This window comes from Phyllobates terribilis, unplaced genomic scaffold (assembly GCF_046119375.1).
Source record: "Phyllobates terribilis strain yellow unplaced genomic scaffold, ASM4611937v1 Scaffold_249__1_contigs__length_2872098, whole genome shotgun sequence".
In the NCBI taxonomy this organism is placed as follows: domain Eukaryota; kingdom Metazoa; phylum Chordata; class Amphibia; order Anura; family Dendrobatidae; genus Phyllobates; species Phyllobates terribilis.
This window is the reverse complement of record NW_027363009.1, coordinates 363,465-388,791: the sequence shown is the minus strand read 5'-3', so window position 1 is coordinate 388,791 and position 25,327 is coordinate 363,465. Positions and strand designations below refer to the sequence as shown.

Genomic DNA, 25,327 nt, shown 5'->3' with positions numbered 1-25,327 from the left:
GCATGTCTTCTTAACGGGAGTCCAGGAGGCCATCTCCACAAATGGACTTTTCAGAATCCTTGGGTGGCACCGTAGTCGGAAACCAATTCTGGTTATCGCTTCTCGGCCTTTTGGCTAAGATCAAGTGTAGTATCTGTTCTTATCAATTTAATATCTGATACGTCCCCTATCTGGGGACCATATATTAAATGGATTTTTAGAACAGGGAGATGGAAAAAGAGCTTGCTCTGTCCACTCCACGCATTGACCTGGTATTGCAGTATCTCCAGGACCGGTGCACCCCTTCTTTAATGCAGTTTCTAAAATCAGAAAGAATTGAATTCAATGCTTTTTGTTCATTTTGCTTGTTTGTCGGATTTTGGGATGGACTCTTTGGCTTTGCTTTTCTTCTCCTCATTGGATTTTTCATGTTAAAAGTTGCAGAAGCCAGATGACAAGCTCATTTTGGTTCAACTTCAGCAACTGTGCATTGCATTGCCATGTAATGTAATGTAATGCAATGCTATCTATCTAGCTCTCCCTCTATACTTCCTTTTGGATAAACAGACATATTAGGCAAGCATTTTGGAGCTTTCACCTAAATAACTACAGGTGGTGAGATAAGCTGCACAATATAATTGACCTTTCAGTATATTGTTGCACACACACCATCTATTTAGCAAATGCCCTTGTTATCAACAGCAGCCTTTTAAACTCACCTGAGCTAACAGGTATGTGAGCTGGTTACTCTGCTGCGCTTAAAATTTCTTTTTTGGTTTGCTACAATGCCTTTTCTGAAACGTTGTCTCCCTCTGCTGGAACACTGACTTCTTTCATTTAATGCCTGCAGACTATAAAAGAGAAACCAACCCAAAAAGTTTGGTTGATTAGTCTGTGGCATTCTTTTAAACTGTTGCTTATGGCGGTCTCTGTGAGCTTCTCAGTGACATTCAGCCATCCAGGTATCCCGCCTGCAGTAGACGGAATGTGGCAATGGAACGCTGGCTGCGCGTGTCATAATAGGCTCTGAGCCTTTATATACCTGCGCACAGCAGCAGCCACCTTCAGTCTGCTGCTGGACAGCCAGCAGCAGCAGCAGCAGGAGAGGTAATTAATCAGCAACCCTCCTGCTAAGGGTAGACAGCTGCTCGTTCCACCCCCCCCCCGCCTTAATTGGTTCTCCTCCCTTCCAACGGTGTTGAGGCGGGTGGGAACAGCCGGGGGTTGAGGGTACTGTGCTAAAAGAGGTGGAGTTATGCAGATCTAAAACGCGTGGATTGCAGCAGCAGCAAGCCGAAAAGTGCAGGCATGTGAGGGATCTAGAGGTTGACAGCATGTCTTCTTAACGGGAGTCCAGGTGGCCATCTCCACAAATGGACTTTTCAGAATCCTTGGGTGGCACCGTAGTCGGAAACCAATTCTGGTTATCGCTTCTCGGCCTTTTGGCTAAGATCAAGTGTAGTATCTGTTCTTATCAGTTTAATATCTGATACGTCCCCTATCTGGGGACCATATATTAAATGGATTTTTAGAACAGGGGGATGGAAAAAGAGCTTGCTCTGTCCACTCCACGCATTGACCTGGTATTGCAGTATCTCCAGGACCGGTGCACCCCTTCTTTAATGCAGTTTCTAAAATCAGAAAGAATTGAATTCAATGCTTTTTGTTCATTTTGCTTGTTTGTCGGATTTTGGGATGGACTCTTTGGCTTTGCTTTTCTTCTCCTCATTGGATTTTTCATGTTAAAAGTTGCAGAAGCCAGATGACAAGCTCATTTTGGTTCAACTTCAGCAACTGTGCATTGCATTGCCATGTAATGTAATGTAATGCAATGCTATCTATCTAGCTCTCCCTCTATACTTCCTTTTGGATAAACAGACATATTAGGCAAGCATTTTGGAGCTTTCACCTAAATAACTACAGGTGGTGAGATAAGCTGCACAATATAATTGACCTTTCAGTATATTGTTGCACACACACCATCTATTTAGCAAATGCCCTTGTTATCAACAGCAGCCTTTTAAACTCACCTGAGCTAACAGGTATGTGAGCTGGTTACTCTGCTGCGCTTAAAATTTCTTTTTTGGTTTGCTACAATGCCTTTTCTGAAACGTTGTCTCCCTCTGCTGGAACACTGACTTCTTTCATTTAATGCCTGCAGACTATAAAAGAGAAACCAACCCAAAAAGTTTGGTTGATTAGTCTGTGGCATTCTTTTAAACTGTTGCTTATGGCGGTCTCTGTGAGCTTCTCAGTGACATTCAGCCATCCAGGTATCCCGCCTGCAGTAGACGGAATGTGGCAATGGAACGCTGGCTGCGCGTGTCATAATAGGCTCTGAGCCTTTATATACCTGCGCACAGCAGCAGCCACCTTCAGTCTGCTGCTGGACAGCCAGCAGCAGCAGCAGCAGGAGAGGTAATTAATCAGCAACCCTCCTGCTAAGGGTAGACAGCTGCTCGTTCCACCCCCCCCCCCGCCTTAATTGGTTCTCCTCCCTTCCAACGGTGTTGAGGCGGGTGGGAACAGCCGGGGGTTGAGGGTACTGTGCTAAAAGAGGTGGAGTTATGCAGATCTAAAACGCGTGGATTGCAGCAGCAGCAAGCCGAAAAGTGCAGGCATGTGAGGGATCTAGAGGTTGACAGCATGTCTTCTTAACGGGAGTCCAGGTGGCCATCTCCACAAATGGACTTTTCAGAATCCTTGGGTGGCACCGTAGTCGGAAACCAATTCTGGTTATCGCTTCTCGGCCTTTTGGCTAAGATCAAGTGTAGTATCTGTTCTTATCAGTTTAATATCTGATACGTCCCCTATCTGGGGACCATATATTAAATGGATTTTTAGAACAGGGAGATGGAAAAAGAGCTTGCTCTGTCCACTCCACGCATTGACCTGGTATTGCAGTATCTCCAGGACCGGTGCACCCCTTCTTTAATGCAGTTTCTAAAATCAGAAAGAATTGAATTCAATGCTTTTTGTTCATTTTGCTTGTTTGTCGGATTTTGGGATGGACTCTTTGGCTTTGCTTTTCTTCTCCTCATTGGATTTTTCATGTTAAAAGTTGCAGAAGCCAGATGACAAGCTCATTTTGGTTCAACTTCAGCAACTGTGCATTGCATTGCCATGTAATGTAATGTAATGCAATGCTATCTATCTAGCTCTCCCTCTATACTTCCTTTTGGATAAACAGACATATTAGGCAAGCATTTTGGAGCTTTCACCTAAATAACTACAGGTGGTGAGATAAGCTGCACAATATAATTGACCTTTCAGTATATTGTTGCACACACACCATCTATTTAGCAAATGCCCTTGTTATCAACAGCAGCCTTTTAAACTCACCTGAGCTAACAGGTATGTGAGCTGGTTACTCTGCTGCGCTTAAAATTTCTTTTTTGGTTTGCTACAATGCCTTTTCTGAAACGTTGTCTCCCTCTGCTGGAACACTGACTTCTTTCATTTAATGCCTGCAGACTATAAAAGAGAAACCAACCCAAAAAGTTTGGTTGATTAGTCTGTGGCATTCTTTTAAACTGTTGCTTATGGCGGTCTCTGTGAGCTTCTCAGTGACATTCAGCCATCCAGGTATCCCGCCTGCAGTAGACGGAATGTGGCAATGGAACGCTGGCTGCGCGTGTCATAATAGGCTCTGAGCCTTTATATACCTGCGCACAGCAGCAGCCACCTTCAGTCTGCTGCTGGACAGCCAGCAGCAGCAGCAGCAGGAGAGGTAATTAATCAGCAACCCTCCTGCTAAGGGTAGACAGCTGCTCGTTCCACCCCCCCCCCCCCGCCTTAATTGGTTCTCCTCCCTTCCAACGGTGTTGAGGCGGGTGGGAACAGCCGGGGGTTGAGGGTACTGTGCTAAAAGAGGTGGAGTTATGCAGATCTAAAACGCGTGGATTGCAGCAGCAGCAAGCCGAAAAGTGCAGGCATGTGAGGGATCTAGAGGTTGACAGCATGTCTTCTTAACGGGAGTCCAGGTGGCCATCTCCACAAATGGACTTTTCAGAATCCTTGGGTGGCACCGTAGTCGGAAACCAATTCTGGTTATCGCTTCTCGGCCTTTTGGCTAAGATCAAGTGTAGTATCTGTTCTTATCAGTTTAATTTCTGATACGTCCCCTATCTGGGGACCATATATTAAATGGATTTTTAGAACAGGGAGATGGAAAAAGTGCTTGCTCTGTCCACTCCACGCATTGACCTGGTATTGCAGTATCTCCAGGACCGGTGCACCCCTTCTTTAATGCAGTTTCTAAAATCAGAAAGAATTGAATTCAATGCTTTTTGTTCATTTTGCTTGTTTGTCGGATTTTGGGATGGACTCTTTGGCTTTGCTTTTCTTCTCCTCATTGGATTTTTCATGTTAAAAGTTGCAGAAGCCAGATGACAAGCTCATTTTGGTTCAACTTCAGCAACTGTGCATTGCATTGCCATGTAATGTAATGTAATGCAATGCTATCTATCTAGCTCTCCCTCTATACTTCCTTTTGGATAAACAGACATATTAGGCAAGCATTTTGGAGCTTTCACCTAAATAACTACAGGTGGTGAGATAAGCTGCACAATATAATTGACCTTTCAGTATATTGTTGCACACACACCATCTATTTAGCAAATGCCCTTGTTATCAACAGCAGCCTTTTAAACTCACCTGAGCTAACAGGTATGTGAGCTGGTTACTCTGCTGCGCTTAAAATTTCTTTTTTGGTTTGCTACAATGCCTTTTCTGAAACGTTGTCTCCCTCTGCTGGAACACTGACTTCTTTCATTTAATGCCTGCAGACTATAAAAGAGAAACCAACCCAAAAAGTTTGGTTGATTAGTCTGTGGCATTCTTTTAAACTGTTGCTTATGGCGGTCTCTGTGAGCTTCTCAGTGACATTCAGCCATCCAGGTATCCCGCCTGCAGTAGACGGAATGTGGCAATGGAACGCTGGCTGCGCGTGTCATAATAGGCTCTGAGCCTTTATATACCTGCGCACAGCAGCAGCCACCTTCAGTCTGCTGCTGGACAGCCAGCAGCAGCAGCAGCAGGAGAGGTAATTAATCAGCAACCCTCCTGCTAAGGGTAGACAGCTGCTCGTTCCACCCCCCCCCCCGCCTTAATTGGTTCTCCTCCCTTCCAACGGTGTTGAGGCGGGTGGGAACAGCCGGGGGTTGAGGGTACTGTGCTAAAAGAGGTGGAGTTATGCAGATCTAAAACGCGTGGATTGCAGCAGCAGCAAGCCGAAAAGTGCAGGCATGTGAGGGATCTAGAGGTTGACAGCATGTCTTCTTAACGGGAGTCAAGGTGGCCATCTCCACAAATGGACTTTTCAGAATCCTTGGGTGGCACCGTAGTCGGAAACCAATTCTGGTTATCGCTTCTCGGCCTTTTGGCTAAGATCAAGTGTAGTATCTGTTCTTATCAGTTTAATATCTGATACGTCCCCTATCTGGGGACCATATATTAAATGGATTTTTAGAACAGGGAGATGGAAAAAGAGCTTGCTCTGTCCACTCCACGCATTGACCTGGTATTGCAGTATCTCCAGGACCGGTGCACCCCTTCTTTAATGCATTTTCTAAAATCAGAAAGAATTGAATTCAATGCTTTTTGTTCATTTTGCTTGTTTGTCGGATTTTGGGATGGACTCTTTGGCTTTGCTTTTCTTCTCCTCATTGGATTTTTCATGTTAAAAGTTGCAGAAGCCAGATGACAAGCTCATTTTGGTTCAACTTCAGCAACTGTGCATTGCATTGCCATGTAATGTAATGTAATGCAATGCTATCTATCTAGCTCTCCCTCTATACTTCCTTTTGGATAAACAGACATATTAGGCAAGCATTTTGGAGCTTTCACCTAAATAACTACAGGTGGTGAGATAAGCTGCACAATATAATTGACCTTTCAGTATATTGTTGCACACACACCATCTATTTAGCAAATGCCCTTGTTATCAACAGCAGCCTTTTAAACTCACCTGAGCTAACAGGTATGTGAGCTGGTTACTCTGCTGCGCTTAAAATTTCTTTTTTGGTTTGCTACAATGCCTTTTCTGAAACGTTGTCTCCCTCTGCTGGAACACTGACTTCTTTCATTTAATGCCTGCAGACTATAAAAGAGAAACCAACCCAAAAAGTTTGGTTGATTAGTCTGTGGCATTCTTTTAAACTGTTGCTTATGGCGGTCTCTGTGAGCTTCTCAGTGACATTCAGCCATCCAGGTATCCCGCCTGCAGTAGACGGAATGTGGCAATGGAACGCTGGCTGCGCGTGTCATAATAGGCTCTGAGCCTTTATATACCTGCGCACAGCAGCAGCCACCTTCAGTCTGCTGCTGGACAGCCAGCAGCAGCAGCAGCAAGAGAGGTAATTAATCAGCAACCCTCCTGCTAAGGGTAGACAGCTGCTCGTTCCACCCCCCCCCCCCGCCTTAATTGGTTCTCCTCCCTTCCAACGGTGTTGAGGCGGGTGGGAACAGCCGGGGGTTGAGGGTACTGTGCTAAAAGAGGTGGAGTTATGCAGATCTAAAACGCGTGGATTGCAGCAGCAGCAAGCCGAAAAGTGCAGGCATGTGAGGGATCTAGAGGTTGACAGCATGTCTTCTTAACGGGAGTCCAGGTGGCCATCTCCACAAATGGACTTTTCAGAATCCTTGGGTGGCACCGTAGTCGGAAACCAATTCTGGTTATCGCTTCTCGGCCTTTTGGCTAAGATCAAGTGTAGTATCTGTTCTTATCAGTTTAATATCTGATACGTCCCCTATCTGGGGACCATATATTAAATGGATTTTTAGAACAGGGAGATGGAAAAAGAGCTTGCTCTGTCCACTCCACGCATTGACCTGGTATTGCAGTATCTCCAGGACCGGTGCACCCCTTCTTTAATGCAGTTTCTAAAATCAGAAAGAATTGAATTCAATGCTTTTTGTTCATTTTGCTTGTTTGTCGGATTTTGGGATGGACTCTTTGGCTTTGCTTTTCTTCTCCTCATTGGATTTTTCATGTTAAAAGTTGCAGAAGCCAGATGACAAGCTCATTTTGGTTCAACTTCAGCAACTGTGCATTGCATTGCCATGTAATGTAATGTAATGCAATGCTATCTATCTAGCTCTCCCTCTATACTTCCTTTTGGATAAACAGACATATTAGGCAAGCATTTTGGAGCTTTCACCTAAATAACTACAGGTGGTGAGATAAGCTGCACAATATAATTGACCTTTCAGTATATTGTTGCACACACACCATCTATTTAGCAAATGCCCTTGTTATCAACAGCAGCCTTTTAAACTCACCTGAGCTAACAGGTATGTGAGCTGGTTACTCTGCTGCGCTTAAAATTTCTTTTTTGGTTTGCTACAATGCCTTTTCTGAAACGTTGTCTCCCTCTGCTGGAACACTGACTTCTTTCATTTAATGCCTGCAGACTATAAAAGAGAAACCAACCCAAAAAGTTTGGTTGATTAGTCTGTGGCATTCTTTTAAACTGTTGCTTATGGCGGTCTCTGTGAGCTTCTCAGTGACATTCAGCCATCCAGGTATCCCGCCTGCAGTAGACGGAATGTGGCAATGGAACGCTGGCTGCGCGTGTCATAATAGGCTCTGAGCCTTTATATACCTGCGCACAGCAGCAGCCACCTTCAGTCTGCTGCTGGACAGCCAGCAGCAGCAGCAGCAGGAGAGGTAATTAATCAGCAACCCTCCTGCTAAGGGTAGACAGCTGCTCGTTCCACCCCCCCCCCGCCTTAATTGGTTCTCCTCCCTTCCAACGGTGTTGAGGCGGGTGGGAACAGCCGGGGGTTGAGGGTACTGTGCTAAAAGAGGTGGAGTTATGCAGATCTAAAACGCGTGGATTGCAGCAGCAGCAAGCCGAAAAGTGCAGGCATGTGAGGGATCTAGAGGTTGACAGCATGTCTTCTTAACGGGAGTCCAGGTGGCCATCTCCACAAATGGACTTTTCAGAATCCTTGGGTGGCACCGTAGTCGGAAACCAATTCTGGTTATCGCTTCTCGGCCTTTTGGCTAAGATCAAGTGTAGTATCTGTTCTTATCAGTTTAATATCTGATACGTCCCCTATCTGGGGACCATATATTAAATGGATTTTTAGAACAGGGAGATGGAAAAAGAGCTTGCTCTGTCCACTCCACGCATTGACCTGGTATTGCAGTATCTCCAGGACCGGTGCACCCCTTCTTTAATGCAGTTTCTAAAATCAGAAAGAATTGAATTCAATGCTTTTTGTTCATTTTGCTTGTTTGTCGGATTTTGGGATGGACTCTTTGGCTTTGCTTTTCTTCTCCTCATTGGATTTTTCATGTTAAAAGTTGCAGAAGCCAGATGACAAGCTCATTTTGGTTCAACTTCAGCAACTGTGCATTGCATTGCCATGTAATGTAATGTAATGCAATGCTATCTATCTAGCTCTCCCTCTATACTTCCTTTTGGATAAACAGACATATTAGGCAAGCATTTTGGAGCTTTCACCTAAATAACTACAGGTGGTGAGATAAGCTGCACAATATAATTGACCTTTCAGTATATTGTTGCACACACACCATCTATTTAGCAAATGCCCTTGTTATCAACAGCAGCCTTTTAAACTCACCTGAGCTAACAGGTATCTGAGCTGGTTACTCTGCTGCGCTTAAAATTTCTTTTTTGGTTTGCTACAATGCCTTTTCTGAAACGTTGTCTCCCTCTGCTGGAACACTGACTTCTTTCATTTAATGCCTGCAGACTATAAAAGAGAAACCAACCCAAAAAGTTTGGTTGATTAGTCTGTGGCATTCTTTTAAACTGTTGCTTATGGCGGTCTCTGTGAGCTTCTCAGTGACATTCAGCCATCCAGGTATCCCGCCTGCAGTAGACGGAATGTGGCAATGGAACGCTGGCTGCGCGTGTCATAATAGGCTCTGAGCCTTTATATACCTGCGCACAGCAGCAGCCACCTTCAGTCTGCTGCTGGACAGCCAGCAGCAGCAGCAGCAGGAGAGGTAATTAATCAGCAACCCTCCTGCTAAGGGTAGACAGCTGCTCGTTCCACCCCCCCCCCCGCCTTAATTGGTTCTCCTCCCTTCCAACGGTGTTGAGGCGGGTGGGAACAGCCGGGGGTTGAGGGTACTGTGCTAAAAGAGGTGGAGTTATGCAGATCTAAAACGCGTGGATTGCAGCAGCAGCAAGCCGAAAAGTGCAGGCATGTGAGGGATCTAGAGGTTGACAGCATGTCTTCTTAACGGGAGTCCAGGTGGCCATCTCCACAAATGGACTTTTCAGAATCCTTGGGTGGCACCGTAGTCGGAAACCAATTCTGGTTATCGCTTCTCGGCCTTTTGGCTAAGATCAAGTGTAGTATCTGTTCTTATCAGTTTAATATCTGATACGTCCCCTATCTGGGGACCATATATTAAATGGATTTTTAGAACAGGGAGATGGAAAAAGAGCTTGCTCTGTCCACTCCACGCATTGACCTGGTATTGCAGTATCTCCAGGACCGGTGCACCCCTTCTTTAATGCAGTTTCTAAAATCAGAAAGAATTGAATTCAATGCTTTTTGTTCATTTTGCTTGTTTGTCGGATTTTGGGATGGACTCTTTGGCTTTGCTTTTCTTCTCCTCATTGGATTTTTCATGTTAAAAGTTGCAGAAGCCAGATGACAAGCTCATTTTGGTTCAACTTCAGCAACTGTGCATTGCATTGCCATGTAATGTAATGTAATGCAATGCTATCTATCTAGCTCTCCCTCTATACTTCCTTTTGGATAAACAGACATATTAGGCAAGCATTTTGGAGCTTTCACCTAAATAACTACAGGTGGTGAGATAAGCTGCACAATATAATTGACCTTTCAGTATATTGTTGCACACACACCATCTATTTAGCAAATGCCCTTGTTATCAACAGCAGCCTTTTAAACTCACCTGAGCTAACAGGTATGTGAGCTGGTTACTCTGCTGCGCTTAAAATTTCTTTTTTGGTTTGCTACAATGCCTTTTCTGAAACGTTGTCTCCCTCTGCTGGAACACTGACTTCTTTCATTTAATGCCTGCAGACTATAAAAGAGAAACCAACCCAAAAAGTTTGGTTGATTAGTCTGTGGCATTCTTTTAAACTGTTGCTTATGGCGGTCTCTGTGAGCTTCTCAGTGACATTCAGCCATCCAGGTATCCCGCTTGCAGTAGACGGAATGTGGCAATGGAACGCTGGCTGCGCGTGTCATAATAGGCTCTGAGCCTTTATATACCTGCGCACAGCAGCAGCCACCTTCAGTCTGCTGCTGGACAGCCAGCAGCAGCAGCAGCAGGAGAGGTAATTAATCAGCAACCCTCCTGCTAAGGGTAGACAGCTGCTCGTTCCACCCCCCCCCCACCTTAATTGGTTCTCCTCCCTTCCAACGGTGTTGAGGCGGGTGGGAACAGCCGGGGGTTGAGGGTACTGTGCTAAAAGAGGTGGAGTTATGCAGATCTAAAACGCGTGGATTGCAGCAGCAGCAAGCCGAAAAGTGCAGGCATGTGAGGGATCTAGAGGTTGACAGCATGTCTTCTTAACGGGAGTCCAGGTGGCCATCTCCACAAATGGACTTTTCAGAATCCTTGGGTGGCACCGTAGTCGGAAACCAATTCTGGTTATCGCTTCTCGGCCTTTTGGCTAAGATCAAGTGTAGTATCTGTTCTTATCAGTTTAATATCTGATACGTCCCCTATCTGGGGACCATATATTAAATGGATTTTTAGAACAGGGAGATGGAAAAAGAGCTTGCTCTGTCCACTCCACGCATTGACCTGGTATTGCAGTATCTCCAGGACCGGTGCACCCCTTCTTTAATGCAGTTTCTAAAATCAGAAAGAATTGAATTCAATGCTTTTTGTTCATTTTGCTTGTTTGTCGGATTTTGGGATGGACTCTTTGGCTTTGCTTTTCTTCTCCTCATTGGATTTTTCATGTTAAAAGTTGCAGAAGCCAGATGACAAGCTCATTTTGGTTCAACTTCAGCAACTGTGCATTGCATTGCCATGTAATGTAATGTAATGCAATGCTATCTATCTAGCTCTCCCTCTATACTTCCTTTTGGATAAACAGACATATTAGGCAAGCATTTTGGAGCTTTCACCTAAATAACTACAGGTGGTGAGATAAGCTGCACAATATAATTGACCTTTCAGTATATTGTTGCACACACACCATCTATTTAGCAAATGCCCTTGTTATCAACAGCAGCCTTTTAAACTCACCTGAGCTAACAGGTATGTGAGCTGGTTACTCTGCTGCGCTTAAAATTTCTTTTTTGGTTTGCTACAATGCCTTTTCTGAAACGTTGTCTCCCTCTGCTGGAACACTGACTTCTTTCATTTAATGCCTGCAGACTATAAAAGAGAAACCAACCCAAAAAGTTTGGTTGATTAGTCTGTGGCATTCTTTTAAACTGTTGCTTATGGCGGTCTCTGTGAGCTTCTCAGTGACATTCAGCCATCCAGGTATCCCGCCTGCAGTAGACGGAATGTGGCAATGGAACGCTGGCTGCGCGTGTCATAATAGGCTCTGAGCCTTTATATACCTGCGCACAGCAGCAGCCACCTTCAGTCTGCTGCTGGACAGCCAGCAGCAGCAGCAGCAGGAGAGGTAATTAATCAGCAACCCTCCTGCTAAGGGTAGACAGCTGCTCGTTCCACCCCCCCCCCCCCCGCCTTAATTGGTTCTCCTCCCTTCCAACGGTGTTGAGGCGGGTGGGAACAGCCGGGGGTTGAGGGTACTGTGCTAAAAGAGGTGGAGTTATGCAGATCTAAAACGCGTGGATTGCAGCAGCAGCAAGCCGAAAAGTGCAGGCATGTGAGGGATCTAGAGGTTGACAGCATGTCTTCTTAACGGGAGTCCAGGTGGCCATCTCCACAAATGGACTTTTCAGAATCCTTGGGTGGCACCGTAGTCGGAAACCAATTCTGGTTATCGCTTCTCGGCCTTTTGGCTAAGATCAAGTGTAGTATCTGTTCTTATCAGTTTAATATCTGATACGTCCCCTATCTGGGGACCATATATTAAATGGATTTTTAGAACAGGGAGATGGAAAAAGAGCTTGCTCTGTCCACTCCACGCATTGACCTGGTATTGCAGTATCTCCAGGACCGGTGCACCCCTTCTTTAATGCAGTTTCTAAAATCAGAAAGAATTGAATTCAATGCTTTTTGTTCATTTTGCTTGTTTGTCGGATTTTGGGATGGACTCTTTGGCTTTGCTTTTCTTCTCCTCATTGGATTTTTCATGTTAAAAGTTGCAGAAGCCAGATGACAAGCTCATTTTGGTTCAACTTCAGCAACTGTGCATTGCATTGTCATGTAATGTAATGTAATGCAATGCTATCTATCTAGCTCTCCCTCTATACTTCCTTTTGGATAAACAGACATATTAGGCAAGCATTTTGGAGCTTTCACCTAAATAACTACAGGTGGTGAGATAAGCTGCACAATATAATTGACCTTTCAGTATATTGTTGCACACACACCATCTATTTAGCAAATGCCCTTGTTATCAACAGCAGCCTTTTAAACTCACCTGAGCTAACAGGTATGTGAGCTGGTTACTCTGCTGCGCTTAAAATTTCTTTTTTGGTTTGCTACAATGCCTTTTCTGAAACGTTGTCTCCCTCTGCTGGAACACTGACTTCTTTCATTTAATGCCTGCAGACTATAAAAGAGAAACCAACCCAAAAAGTTTGGTTGATTAGTCTGTGACATTCTTTTAAACTGTTGCTTATGGTGGTCTCTGTGAGCTTCTCAGTGACATTCAGCCATCCAGGTATCCCGCCTGCAGTAGACGGAATGTGGCAATGGAACGCTGGCTGCGCGTGTCATAATAGGCTCTGAGCCTTTATATACCTGCGCACAGCAGCAGCCACCTTCAGTCTGCTGCTGGACAGCCAGCAGCAGCAGCAGCAGGAGAGGTAATTAATCAGCAACCCTCCTGCTAAGGGTAGACAGCTGCTCGTTCCACCCCCCCCCCCCCGCCTTAATTGGTTCTCCTCCCTTCCAACGGTGTTGAGGCGGGTGGGAACAGCCGGGGGTTGAGGGTACTGTGCTAAAAGAGGTGGAGTTATGCAGATCTAAAACGCGTGGATTGCAGCAGCAGCAAGCCGAAAAGTGCAGGCATGTGAGGGATCTAGAGGTTGACAGCATGTCTTCTTAACGGGAGTCCAGGTGGCCATCTCCACAAATGGAGTTTTCAGAATCCTTGGGTGGCACCGTAGTCGGAAACCAATTCTGGTTATCGCTTCTCGGCCTTTTGGCTAAGATCAAGTGTAGTATCTGTTCTTATCAGTTTAATATCTGATACGTCCCCTATCTGGGGACCATATATTAAATGGATTTTTAGAACAGGGAGATGGAAAAAGAGCTTGCTCTGTCCACTCCACGCATTGACCTGGTATTGCAGTATCTCCAGGACCGGTGCACCCCTTCTTTAATGCAGTTTCTAAAATCAGAAAGAATTGAATTCAATGCTTTTTGTTCATTTTGCTTGTTTGTCGGATTTTGGGATGGACTCTTTGGCTTTGCTTTTCTTCTCCTCATTGGATTTTTCATGTTAAAAGTTGCAGAAGCCAGATGACAAGCTCATTTTGGTTCAACTTCAGCAACTGTGCATTGCATTGCCATGTAATGTAATGTAATGCAATGCTATCTATCTAGCTCTCCCTCTATACTTCCTTTTGGATAAACAGACATATTAGGCAAGCATTTTGGAGCTTTCACCTAAATAACTACAGGTGGTGAGATAAGCTGCACAATATAATTGACCTTTCAGTATATTGTTGCACACACACCATCTATTTAGCAAATGCCCTTGTTATCAACAGCAGCCTTTTAAACTCACCTGAGCTAACAGGTATGTGAGCTGGTTACTCTGCTGCGCTTAAAATTTATTTTTTGTTTTTCTACAATTCCTTTTCTGAAACGTTGTCTCCCTCTGCTGGAACACTGACTTCTTTCATTTAATGCCTGCAGACTATAAAAGAGAAACCAACCCAAAAAGTTTGGTTGATTAGTCTGTGGCATTCTTTTAAACTGTTGCTTATGGCGGTCTCTGTGAGCTTCTCAGTGACATTCAGCCATCCAGGTATCCCGCCTGCAGTAGACGGAATGTGGCAATGGAACGCTGGCTGCGCGTGTCATAATAGGCTCTGAGCCTTTATATACCTGCGCACAGCAGCAGCCACCTTCAGTCTGCTGCTGGACAGCCAGCAGCAGCAGCAGCAGGAGAGGTAATTAATCAGCAACCCTCCTGCTAAGGGTAGACAGCTGCTCGTTCCACCCCCCCCCCCGCCTTAATTGGTTCTCCTCCCTTCCAACGGTGTTGAAGCGGGTGGGAACAGCCGGGGGTTGAGGGTACTGTGCTAAAAGAGGTGGAGTTATGCAGATCTAAAACGCGTGGATTGCAGCAGCAGCAAGCCGAAAAGTGCAGGCATGTGAGGGATCTAGAGGTTGACAGCATGTCTTCTTAACGGGAGTCCAGGTGGCCATCTCCACAAATGGACTTTTCAGAATCCTTGGGTGGCACCGTAGTCGGAAACCAATTCTGGTTATCGCTTCTCGGCCTTTTGGCTAAGATCAAGTGTAGTATCTTTCGAAAAGGCGGTTTTGGATGTTGGCCGCCCTAGTAGATTGATACATTATGCACACTGGGGTTTAGGCGCTTGTTAGTACGCCAGGTGGCTAATATAGTCATCTGGTGGAAAGCATGGCCCCCCAGGATCGACGCCATTGGGCCGGGGAAGATCGAAAGCCCGAAGTGTGAAGTGCCCCAGGAGTGGTGACCCTGGGGTGCCTTAACTCACTGGGATTGGGAACCCCACTTGAGTTTATGGCACATTTGCACTAGCACTTCAATATTTCTTTCTTCACACACACCCTTATTCCGGGCCTTCTGGCCTTAGGATGGGGAATTTTTCAATTCCCGGTCGAAGGTCCGGGCAGTATTATACTGTGAAACCTTCACTATTTATTTAATTTTTTTTTGTCACTGTGTGTCCACTTTTTCACGTGTGTCCACGTCCTTACTAGGATTTTGTCGGGATGCGGTTCCCTTACGGGTTCCTCTCTTGGCAGGTCTAGGGGGGGAGTGTGTGGCCATCAGGTTCCGCTCTCCCCTGAACCCCACTGGCTCTCCTCTTTCGGGAGGAGAGCGTTGTTGGCTCCCCTCTTCCGGGAGGGGAGCACAGTCTTTGGCTCCCAGTGCCTTGCTCGGGTGAGAACTCGGGCAGGTATTGGGGGTAAGATTGGGTCGCCTCTGGCTCCGGCTGGAGGTGGCTATTTGTCCCTGTTCCTCGCTGTGGCCTTCTGGCTCGGAGGGACGGGGAATGGTTTGGGGGACCCTTCTCCTTTTGGAGAGGGTTTCAAGAAGACCAGCATCCTAGTGCACTTTTTTTTGTGGCACTTGTCACTTTTTTAAGCGCACTCGGGTTTTGTACACGAATTCGGGCTTTCGATAAAAAAAAAAAAAAATCTGTTCTTATCAGTTTAATATCTGATACGTCCCCTATCTGGGGACCATATATTAAATGGATTTTTAGAACAGGGAGATGGAAAAAGAGCTTGCTCTGTCCACTCCACGCATTGACCTGGTATTGCAGTATCTCCAGGACCGATGCACCCCTTCTTTAATGCAGTTTCTAAAATCAGAAAGAATTGAATTCAATGCTTTTTGTTCATTTTGCTTGTTTGTCGGATTTTGGGATGGACTCTTTGGCTTTGCTTTTCTTCTCCTCATTGGATTTTTCATGTTAAAAGTTGCAGAAGCCAGATGACAAGCTCATTTTGGTTCAACTTCAGCAACTGTGCATTGCATTGCCATGTAATGTAATGTAATGCAATGCTATCTATCTAGCTCTCCCTCTATACTTCCTTTTGGATAAACAGACATATTAGGCAAGCATTTTGGAGCTTTCACCTAAATAACTACAGGTGGTGAGATAAGCTGCACAATATAATTGACCTTTCAGTATATTGTTGCACACACACCATCTATTTAGCAAATGCCCTTGTTATCAACAGCAGCCTTTTAAACTCACCTGAGCTAACAGGTATGTGAGCTGGTTACTCTGCTGCGCTTAAAATTTCTTTTTTGGTTTGCTACAATGCCTTTTCTGAAACGTTGTCTCCCTCTGCTGGAACACTGACTTCTTTCATTTAATGCCTGCAGACTATAAAAGAGAAACCAACCCAAAAAGTTTGGTTGATTAGTCTGTGGCATTCTTTTAAACTGTTGCTTATGGCGGTCTCTGTGAGCTTCTCAGTGACATTCAGCCATCCAGGTATCCCGCCTGCAGTAGACGGAATGTGGCAATGGAACGCTGGCTGCGCGTGTCATAATAGGCTCTGAGCCTTTATATACCTGCGCACAGCAGCAGCCACCTTCAGTCTGCTGCTGGACAGCCAGCAGCAGCAGCAGGAGAGGTAATTAATCAGCAACCCTCCTGCTAAGGGTAGACAGCTGCTCGTTCCACCCCCCCCCCCCCGCCTTAATTGGTTCTCCTCCCTTCCAACGGTGTTGAGGCGGGTGGGAACAGCCGGGGGTTGAGGGTACTGTGCTAAAAGAGGTGGAGTTATGCAGATCTAAAACGCGTGGATTGCAGCAGCAGCAAGCCGAAAAGTGCAGGCATGTGAGGGATCTAGAGGTTGACAGCATGTCTTCTTAACGGGAGTCCAGGTGGCCATCTCCACAAATGGACTTTTCAGAATCCTTGGGTGGCACCGTAGTCGGAAACCAATTCTGGTTATCGCTTCTCGGCCTTTTGGCTAAGATCAAGTGTAGTATCTGTTCTTATCAGTTTAATATCTGATACGTCCCCTATCTGGGGACCATATATTAAATGGATTTTTAGAACAGGGAGATGGAAAAAGAGCTTGCTCTGTCCACTCCACGCATTGACCTGGTATTGCAGTATCTCCAGGACCGGTGCACCCCTTCTTTAATGCGGTTTCTAAAATCAGAAAGAATTGAATTCAATGCTTTTTGTTCATTTTGCTTGTTTGTCGGATTTTGGGATGGACTCTTTGGCTTTGCTTTTCTTCTCCTCATTGGATTTTTCATGTTAAAAGTTGCAGAAGCCAGATGACAAGCTCATTTTGGTTCAACTTCAGCAACTGTGCATTGCATTGCCATGTAATGTAATGTAATGCAATGCTATCTATCTAGCTCTCCCTCTATACTTCCTTTTGGATAAACAGACATATTAGGCAAGCATTTTGGAGCTTTCACCTAAATAACTACAGGTGGTGAGATAAGCTGCACAATATAATTGACCTTTCAGTATATTGTTGCACACACACCATCTATTTAGCAAATGCCCTTGTTATCAACAGCAGCCTTTTAAACTCACCTGAGCTAACAGGTATGTGAGCTGGTTACTCTGCTGCGCTTAAAATTTCTTTTTTGGTTTGCTACAATGCCTTTTCTGAAACGTTGTCTCCCTCTGCTGGAACACTGACTTCTTTCATTTAATGCCTGCAGACTATAAAAGAGAAACCAACCCAAAAAGTTTGGTTGATTAGTCTGTGGCATTCTTTTAAACTGTTGCTTATGGCGGTCTCTGTGAGCTTCTCAGTGACATTCAGCCATCCAGGTATCCCGCCTGCAGTAGACGGAATGTGGCAATGGAACGCTGGCTGCGCGTGTCATAATAGGCTCTGAGCCTTTATATACCTGCGCACAGCAGCAGCCACCTTCAGTCTGCTGCTGGACAGCCAGCAGCAGCAGCAGGAGAGGTAATTAATCAGCAACCCTCCTGCTAAGGGTAGACAGCTGCTCGTTCCACCCCCCCCCCCCCCCGCCTTAATTGGTTCTCCTCCCTTCCAACGGTGTTGAGGCGGGTGGGAACAGCCGGGGGTTGAGGGTACTGTGCTAAAAGAGGTGGAGTTATGCAGATCTAAAACGCGTGGATTGCAGCAGCAGCAAGCCGAAAAGTGCAGGCATGTGAGGGATCTAGAGGTTGACAGCATGTCTTCTTAACGGGAGTCCAGGTGGCCATCTCCACAAATGGACTTTTCAGAATCCTTGGGTGGCACCGTAGTCGGAAACCAATTCTGGTTATCGCTTCTCGGCCTTTTGGCTAAGATCAAGTGTAGTATCTGTTCTTATCAGTTTAATATCTGATACGTCCCCTATCTGGGGACCATATATTAAATGGATTTTTAGAACAGGGAGATGGAAAAAGAGCTTGCTCTGTCCACTCCACGCATTGACCTGGTATTGCAGTATCTCCAGGACCGGTGCACCCCTTCTTTAATGCGGTTTCTAAAATCAGAAAGAATTGAATTCAATGCTTTTTGTTCATTTTGCTTGTTTGTCGGATTTTGGGATGGACTCTTTGGCTTTGCTTTTCTTCTCCTCATTGGATTTTTCATGTTAAAAGTTGCAGAAGCCAGATGACAAGCTCATTTTGGTTCAACTTCAGCAACTGTGCATTGCATTGCCATGTAATGTAATGTAATGCAATGCTATCTATCTAGCTCTCCCTCTATACTTCCTTTTGGATAAACAGACATATTAGGCAAGCATTTTGGAGCTTTCACCTAAATAACTACAGGTGGTGAGATAAGCTGCACAATATAATTGACCTTTCAGTATATTGTTGCACACACACCATCTATTTAGCAAATGCCCTTGTTATCAACAGCAGCCTTTTAAACTCACCTGAGCTAACAGGTATGTGAGCTGGTTACTCTGCTGCGCTTAAAATTTCTTTTTTGGTTTGCTACAATGCCTTTTCTGAAACGTTGTCTCCCTCTGCTGGAACACTGACTTCTTTCATTTAATGCCTGCAGACTATAAAAGAGAAACCAACCCAAAAAGTTTGGTTGATTAGTCTGTGGCATTCTTTTAAACTGTTGCTTATGGCGGTCTCTGTGAGCTTCTCAGTGACATTCAGCCATCCAGGTATCCCGCCTGCAGTAGACGGAATGTGGCAATGGAACGCTGGCTGCGCGTGTCATAATAGGCTCTGAGCCTTTATATACCTGCGCACAGCAGCAGCCACCTTCAGTCTGCTGCTGGACAGCCAGCAGCAGCAGCAGCAGGAGAGGTAATTAATCAGCAACCCTCCTGCTAAGGGTAGACAGCTGCTCGTTCCACCCCCCCCCCCCGCCTTAATTGGTTCTCCTCCCTTCCAACGGTGCTGAGGCGGGTGGGAACAGCCGGGGGTTGAGGGTACTGTGCTAAAAGAGGTGGAGTTATGCAGATCTAAAACGCGTGGATTGCAGCAGCAGCAAGCCGAAAAGTGCAGGCATGTGAGGGATCTAGAGGTTGACAGCATGTCTTCTTAACGGGAGTCCAGGTGGCCATCTCCACAAATGGACTTTTCAGAATCCTTGGGTGGCACCGTAGTCGGAAACCAATTCTGGTTATCGCTTCTCGGCCTTTTGGCTAAGATCAAGTGTAGTATCTGTTCTTATCAGTTTAATATCTGATACGTCCCCTATCTGGGGACCATATATTAAATGGATTTTTAGAATAGGGAGATGGAAAAAGAGCTTGCTCTGTCCACTCCACGCATTGACCTGGTATTGCAGTATCTCCAGGACCGGTGCACCCCTTCTTTAATGCAGTTTCTAAAATCAGAAAGAATTGAATTCAATGCTTTTTGTTCATTTTGCTTGTTTGTCGGATTTTGGGATGGACTCTTTGGCTTTGCTTTTCTTCTCCTCATTGGATTTTTCATGTTAAAAGTTGCAGAAGCCAGATGACAAGCTCATTTTGGTTCAACTTCAGCAACTGTGCATTGCATTGCCATGTAATGTAATGTAATGCAATGCTATCTATCTAGCTCTCCCTCTATACTTCCTTTTGGATAAACAGACATATTAGGCAAGCATTTTGGAGCTTTCACCTAAATAACTACAGGTGGTGAGATAAGCTGCACAATATAATTGACCTTTCAGTATATTGTTGCACACACACCATCTATTTAGCAAATGCCCTTGTTATCAACAGCAGCCTTTTAAACTCACCTGAGCTAACAGGTATGTGAGCTGGTTACTCTGCTGCGCTTAAAATTTCTTTTTTGGTTTGCTACAATGCCTTTTCTGAAACCTTGTCTCCCTCTGCTGGAACACTGACTTCTTTCATTTAATGCCTGCAGACTATAAAAGAGAAACCAACCCAAAAAGTTTGGTTGATTAGTCTGTGGCATTCTTTTAAACTGTTGCTTATGGCGGTCTCTGTGAGCTTCTCAGTGACATTCAGCCATCCAGGTATCCCGCCTGCAGTAGACGGAATGTGGCAATGGAACGCTGGCTGCGCGTGTCATAATAGGCTCTGAGCCTTTATATACCTGCGCACAGCAGCAGCCACCTTCAGTCTGCTGCTGGACAGCCAGCAGCAGCAGCAGCAGGAGAGGTAATTAATCAGCAACCCTCCTGCTGAGGGTAGACAGCTGCTCGTTCCACCCCCCCCCCCCGCCTTAATTGGTTCTCCTCCCTTCCAACGGTGCTGAGGCGGGTGGGAACAGCCGGGGGTTGAGGGTACTGTGCTAAAAGAGGTGGAGTTATGCAGATCTAAAACGCGTGGATTGCAGCAGCAGCAAGCCGAAAAGTGCAGGCATGTGAGGGATCTAGAGGTTGACAGCATGTCTTCTTAACGGGAGTCCAGGTGGCCATCTCCACAAATGGACTTTTCAGAATCCTTGGGTGGCACCGTAGTCGGAAACCAATTCTGGTTATCGCTTCTCGGCCTTTTGGCTAAGATCAAGTGTAGTATCTGTTCTTATCAGTTTAATATCTGATACGTCCCCTATCTGGGGACCATATATTAAATGGATTTTTAGAATAGGGAGATGGAAAAAGAGCTTGCTCTGTCCACTCCACGCATTGACCTGGTATTGCAGTATCTCCAGGACCGGTGCACCCCTTCTTTAATGCAGTTTCTAAAATCAGAAAGAATTGAATTCAATGCTTTTTGTTCATTTTGCTTGTTTGTCGGATTTTGGGATGGACTCTTTGGCTTTGCTTTTCTTCTCCTCATTGGATTTTTCATGTTAAAAGTTGCAGAAGCCAGATGACAAGCTCATTTTGGTTCAACTTCAGCAACTGTGCATTGCATTGCCATGTAATGTAATGTAATGCAATGCTATCTATCTAGCTCTCCCTCTATACTTCCTTTTGGATAAACAGACATATTAGGCAAGCATTTTGGAGCTTTCACCTAAATAACTACAGGTGGTGAGATAAGCTGCACAATATAATTGACCTTTCAGTATATTGTTGCACACACACCATCTATTTAGCAAATGCCCTTGTTATCAACAGCAGCCTTTTAAACTCACCTGAGCTAACAGGTATGTGAGCTGGTTACTCTGCTGCGCTTAAAATTTCTTTTTTGGTTTGCTACAATGCCTTTTCTGAAACCTTGTCTCCCTCTGCTGGAACACTGACTTCTTTCATTTAATGCCTGCAGACTATAAAAGAGAAACCAACCCAAAAAGTTTGGTTGATTAGTCTGTGGCATTCTTTTAAACTGTTGCTTATGGCGGTCTCTGTGAGCTTCTCAGTGACATTCAGCCATCCAGGTATCCCGCCTGCAGTAGACGGAATGTGGCAATGGAACGCTGGCTGCGCGTGTCATAATAGGCTCTGAGCCTTTATATACCTGCGCACAGCAGCAGCCACCTTCAGTCTGCTGCTGGACAGCCAGCAGCAGCAGCAGGAGAGGTAATTAATCAGCAACCCTCCTGCTAAGGGTAGACAGCTGCTCGTTCCACCCCCCCCCCCCCCGCCTTAATTGGTTCTCCTCCCTTCCAACGGTGTTGAGGCGGGTGGGAACAGCCGGGGGTTGAGGGTACTGTGCTAAAAGAGGTGGAGTTATGCAGATCTAAAACGCGTGGATTGCAGCAGCAGCAAGCCGAAAAGTGCAGGCATGTGAGGGATCTAGAGGTTGACAGCATGTCTTCTTAACGGGAGTCCAGGTGGCCATCTCCACAAATGGACTTTTCAGAATCCTTGGGTGGCACCGTAGTCGGAAACCAATTCTGGTTATCGCTTCTCGGCCTTTTGGCTAAGATCAAGTGTAGTATCTGTTCTTATCAGTTTAATATCTGATACGTCCCCTATCTGGGGACCATATATTAAATGGATTTTTAGAACAGGGAGATGGAAAAAGAGCTTGCTCTGTCCACTCCACGCATTGACCTGGTATTGCAGTATCTCCAGGACCGGTGCACCCCTTCTTTAATGCGGTTTCTAAAATCAGAAAGAATTGAATTCAATGCTTTTTGTTCATTTTGCTTGTTTGTCGGATTTTGGGATGGACTCTTTGGCTTTGCTTTTCTTCTCCTCATTGGATTTTTCATGTTAAAAGTTGCAGAAGCCAGATGACAAGCTCATTTTGGTTCAACTTCAGCAACTGTGCATTGCATTGCCATGTAATGTAATGTAATGCAATGCTATCTATCTAGCTCTCCCTCTATACTTCCTTTTGGATAAACAGACATATTAGGCAAGCATTTTGGAGCTTTCACCTAAATAACTACAGGTGGTGAGATAAGCTGCACAATATAATTGACCTTTCAGGATATTGTTGCACACACACCATCTATTTAGCAAATGCCCTTGTTATCAACAGCAGCCTTTTAAACTCACCTGAGCTAACAGGTATGTGAGCTGGTTACTCTGCTGCGCTTAAAATTTCTTTTTTGGTTTGCTACAATGCCTTTTCTGAAACGTTGTCTCCCTCTGCTGGAACACTGACTTCTTTCATTTAATGCCTGCAGACTATAAAAGAGAAACCAACCCAAAAAGTTTGGTTGATTAGTCTGTGGCATTCTTTTAAACTGTTGCTTATGGCGGTCTCTGTGAGCTTCTCAGTGACATTCAGCCATCCAGGTATCCCGCCTGCAGTAGACGGAATGTGGCAATGGAACGCTGGCTGCGCGTGTCATAATAGGCTCTGAGCCTTTATATACCTGCGCACAGCAGCAGCCACCTTCAGTCTGCTGCTGGACAGCCAGCAGCAGCAGCAGCAGGAGAGGTAATTAATCAGCAACCCTCCTGCTAAGGGTAGACAGCTGCTCGTTCCACCCCCCCCCCCCCGCCTTAATTGGTTCTCCTCCCTTCCAACGGTGTTGAGGCGGGTGGGAACAGCCGGGGGTTGAGGGTACTGTGCTAAAAGAGGTGGAGTTATGCAGATCTAAAACGCGTGGATTGCAGCAGCAGCAAGCCGAAAAGTGCAGGCATGTGAGGGATCTAGAGGTTGACAGCATGTCTTCTTAACGGGAGTCCAGGTGGCCATCTCCACAAATGGACTTTTCAGAATCCTTGGGTGGCACCGTAGTCGGAAACCAATTCTGGTTATCGCTTCTCGGCCTTTTGGCTAAGATCAAGTGTAGTATCTGTTCTTATCAGTTTAATATCTGATACGTCCCCTATCTGGGGACCATATATTAAATGGATTTTTAGAACAGGGAGATGGAAAAAGAGCTTGCTCTGTCCACTCCACGCATTGACCTGGTATTGCAGTATCTCCAGGACCGGTGCACCCCTTCTTTAATGCAGTTTCTAAAATCAGAAAGAATTGAATTCAATGCTTTTTGTTCATTTTGCTTGTTTGTCGGATTTTGGGATGGACTCTTTGGCTTTGCTTTTCTTCTCCTCATTGGATTTTTCATGTTAAAAGTTGCAGAAGCCAGATGACAAGCTCATTTTGGTTCAACTTCAGCAACTGTGCATTGCATTGCCATGTAATGTAATGTAATGCAATGCTATCTATCTAGCTCTCCCTCTATACTTCCTTTTGGATAAACAGACATATTAGGCAAGCATTTTGGAGCTTTCACCTAAATAACTACAGGTGGTGAGATAAGCTGCACAATATAATTGACCTTTCAGTATATTGTTGCACACACACCATCTATTTAGCAAATGCCCTTGTTATCAACAGCAGCCTTTTAAACTCACCTGAGCTAACAGGTATGTGAGCTGGTTACTCTGCTGCGCTTAAAATTTCTTTTTTGGTTTGCTACAATGCCTTTTCTGAAACGTTGTCTCCCTCTGCTGGAACACTGACTTCTTTCATTTAATGCCTGCAGACTATAAAAGAGAAACCAACCCAAAAAGTTTGGTTGATTAGTCTGTGGCATTCTTTTAAACTGTTGCTTATGGCGGTCTCTGTGAGCTTCTCAGTGACATTCAGCCATCCAGGTATCCCGCCTGCAGTAGACGGAATGTGGCAATGGAACGCTGGCTGCACGTGTCATAATAGGCTCTGAGCCTTTATATACCTGCGCACAGCAGCAGCCACCTTCAGTCTGCTGCTGGACAGCCAGCAGCAGCAGCAGCAGGAGAGGTAATTAATCAGCAACCCTCCTGCTAAGGGTAGACAGCTGCTCGTTCCACCCCCCCCCCCCCGCCTTAATTGGTTCTCCTCCCTTCCAACGGTGTTGAGGCGGGTGGGAACAGCCGGGGGTTGAGGGTACTGTGCTAAAAGAGGTGGAGTTATGCAGATCTAAAACGCGTGGATTGCAGCAGCAGCAAGCCGAAAAGTGCAGGCATGTGAGGGATCTAGAGGTTGACAGCATGTCTTCTTAACGGGAGTCCAGGTGGCCATCTCCACAAATGGACTTTTCAGAATCCTTGGGTGGCACCGTAGTCGGAAACCAATTCTGGTTATCGCTTCTCGGCCTTTTGGCTAAGATCAAGTGTAGTATCTGTTCTTATCAGTTTAATATCTGATACGTCCCCTATCTGGGGACCATATATTAAATGGATTTTTAGAACAGGGAGATGGAAAAAGAGCTTGCTCTGTCCACTCCACGCATTGACCTGGTATTGCAGTATCTCCAGGACCGGTGCACCCCTTCTTTAATGCAGTTTCTAAAATCAGAAAGAATTGAATTCAATGCTTTTTTGGTCATTTTGCTTGTTTGTCGGATTTTGGGATGGACTCTTTGGCTTTGCTTTTCTTCTCCTCATTGGATTTTTCATGTTAAAAGTTGCAGAAGCCAGATGACAAGCTCATTTTGGTTCAACTTCAGCAACTGTGCATTGCATTGCCATGTAATGTAATGTAATGCAATGCTATCTATCTAGCTCTCCCTCTATACTTCCTTTTGGATAAACAGACATATTAGGCAAGCATTTTGGAGCTTTCACCTAAATAACTACAGGTGGTGAGATAAGCTGCACAATATAATTGACCTTTCAGTATATTGTTGCACACACACCATCTATTTAGCAAATGCCCTTGTTATCAACAGCAGCCTTTTAAACTCACCTGAGCTAACAGGTATGTGAGCTGGTTACTCTGCTGCGCTTAAAATTTCTTTTTTGGTTTGCTACAATGCCTTTTCTGAAACGTTGTCTCCCTCTGCTGGAACACTGACTTCTTTCATT

At 45.3% G+C, this 25,327-nt stretch overlaps 19 non-coding genes and 1 pseudogene across 19 annotated transcripts; all 20 read left to right on the top strand.

Annotated features, from left to right (window-relative positions):
* The first annotated feature begins 94 nt into the window (after positions 1-94).
* LOC141218259 (U2 spliceosomal RNA) lies at positions 95-285 on the top strand. Its single transcript, XR_012287012.1, has one exon. It is a non-coding gene; the product is annotated as a U2 spliceosomal RNA (small nuclear RNA).
* Positions 286-1,405: 1,120 nt separating this feature from the next.
* Positions 1,406-1,596, top strand: LOC141218128 (U2 spliceosomal RNA). Its single transcript, XR_012286889.1, has one exon. It is a non-coding gene; the product is annotated as a U2 spliceosomal RNA (small nuclear RNA).
* A 1,121-nt stretch (positions 1,597-2,717) lies between these two features.
* LOC141218563 (U2 spliceosomal RNA) lies at positions 2,718-2,908 on the top strand. Its single transcript, XR_012287259.1, has one exon. It is a non-coding gene; the product is annotated as a U2 spliceosomal RNA (small nuclear RNA).
* Positions 2,909-4,031: 1,123 nt separating this feature from the next.
* Positions 4,032-4,222, top strand: LOC141218250 (U2 spliceosomal RNA). The gene has a single exon (XR_012287003.1). It is a non-coding gene; the product is annotated as a U2 spliceosomal RNA (small nuclear RNA).
* A 1,121-nt stretch (positions 4,223-5,343) lies between these two features.
* LOC141218562 (U2 spliceosomal RNA) lies at positions 5,344-5,534 on the top strand. Its single transcript, XR_012287258.1, has one exon. It is a non-coding gene; the product is annotated as a U2 spliceosomal RNA (small nuclear RNA).
* A 1,122-nt stretch (positions 5,535-6,656) lies between these two features.
* On the top strand, positions 6,657-6,847 carry LOC141218561 (U2 spliceosomal RNA). Its single transcript, XR_012287257.1, has one exon. It is a non-coding gene; the product is annotated as a U2 spliceosomal RNA (small nuclear RNA).
* Positions 6,848-7,967: 1,120 nt separating this feature from the next.
* On the top strand, positions 7,968-8,158 carry LOC141218560 (U2 spliceosomal RNA). Its single transcript, XR_012287256.1, has one exon. It is a non-coding gene; the product is annotated as a U2 spliceosomal RNA (small nuclear RNA).
* Positions 8,159-9,279: 1,121 nt separating this feature from the next.
* On the top strand, positions 9,280-9,470 carry LOC141218559 (U2 spliceosomal RNA). Its single transcript, XR_012287255.1, has one exon. It is a non-coding gene; the product is annotated as a U2 spliceosomal RNA (small nuclear RNA).
* A 1,120-nt stretch (positions 9,471-10,590) lies between these two features.
* LOC141218558 (U2 spliceosomal RNA) lies at positions 10,591-10,781 on the top strand. Its single transcript, XR_012287254.1, has one exon. It is a non-coding gene; the product is annotated as a U2 spliceosomal RNA (small nuclear RNA).
* Positions 10,782-11,905: 1,124 nt separating this feature from the next.
* LOC141218556 (U2 spliceosomal RNA) lies at positions 11,906-12,096 on the top strand. Its single transcript, XR_012287252.1, has one exon. It is a non-coding gene; the product is annotated as a U2 spliceosomal RNA (small nuclear RNA).
* Positions 12,097-13,219: 1,123 nt separating this feature from the next.
* LOC141218555 (U2 spliceosomal RNA) lies at positions 13,220-13,410 on the top strand. Its single transcript, XR_012287251.1, has one exon. It is a non-coding gene; the product is annotated as a U2 spliceosomal RNA (small nuclear RNA).
* A 1,121-nt stretch (positions 13,411-14,531) lies between these two features.
* LOC141218424 (U2 spliceosomal RNA) lies at positions 14,532-14,623 on the top strand (annotated as a pseudogene).
* Positions 14,624-15,417: 794 nt separating this feature from the next.
* LOC141218381 (U2 spliceosomal RNA) lies at positions 15,418-15,604 on the top strand. Its single transcript, XR_012287126.1, has one exon. It is a non-coding gene; the product is annotated as a U2 spliceosomal RNA (small nuclear RNA).
* A 1,120-nt stretch (positions 15,605-16,724) lies between these two features.
* Positions 16,725-16,915, top strand: LOC141218554 (U2 spliceosomal RNA). Its single transcript, XR_012287250.1, has one exon. It is a non-coding gene; the product is annotated as a U2 spliceosomal RNA (small nuclear RNA).
* A 1,122-nt stretch (positions 16,916-18,037) lies between these two features.
* LOC141218553 (U2 spliceosomal RNA) lies at positions 18,038-18,228 on the top strand. The gene has a single exon (XR_012287249.1). It is a non-coding gene; the product is annotated as a U2 spliceosomal RNA (small nuclear RNA).
* A 1,122-nt stretch (positions 18,229-19,350) lies between these two features.
* LOC141218067 (U2 spliceosomal RNA) lies at positions 19,351-19,541 on the top strand. Its single transcript, XR_012286831.1, has one exon. It is a non-coding gene; the product is annotated as a U2 spliceosomal RNA (small nuclear RNA).
* Positions 19,542-20,663: 1,122 nt separating this feature from the next.
* On the top strand, positions 20,664-20,854 carry LOC141218066 (U2 spliceosomal RNA). Its single transcript, XR_012286830.1, has one exon. It is a non-coding gene; the product is annotated as a U2 spliceosomal RNA (small nuclear RNA).
* A 1,121-nt stretch (positions 20,855-21,975) lies between these two features.
* LOC141218552 (U2 spliceosomal RNA) lies at positions 21,976-22,166 on the top strand. The gene has a single exon (XR_012287248.1). It is a non-coding gene; the product is annotated as a U2 spliceosomal RNA (small nuclear RNA).
* Positions 22,167-23,289: 1,123 nt separating this feature from the next.
* Positions 23,290-23,480, top strand: LOC141218551 (U2 spliceosomal RNA). The gene has a single exon (XR_012287247.1). It is a non-coding gene; the product is annotated as a U2 spliceosomal RNA (small nuclear RNA).
* Positions 23,481-24,603: 1,123 nt separating this feature from the next.
* On the top strand, positions 24,604-24,794 carry LOC141218550 (U2 spliceosomal RNA). The gene has a single exon (XR_012287246.1). It is a non-coding gene; the product is annotated as a U2 spliceosomal RNA (small nuclear RNA).
* Positions 24,795-25,327: the final 533 nt, after the last annotated feature.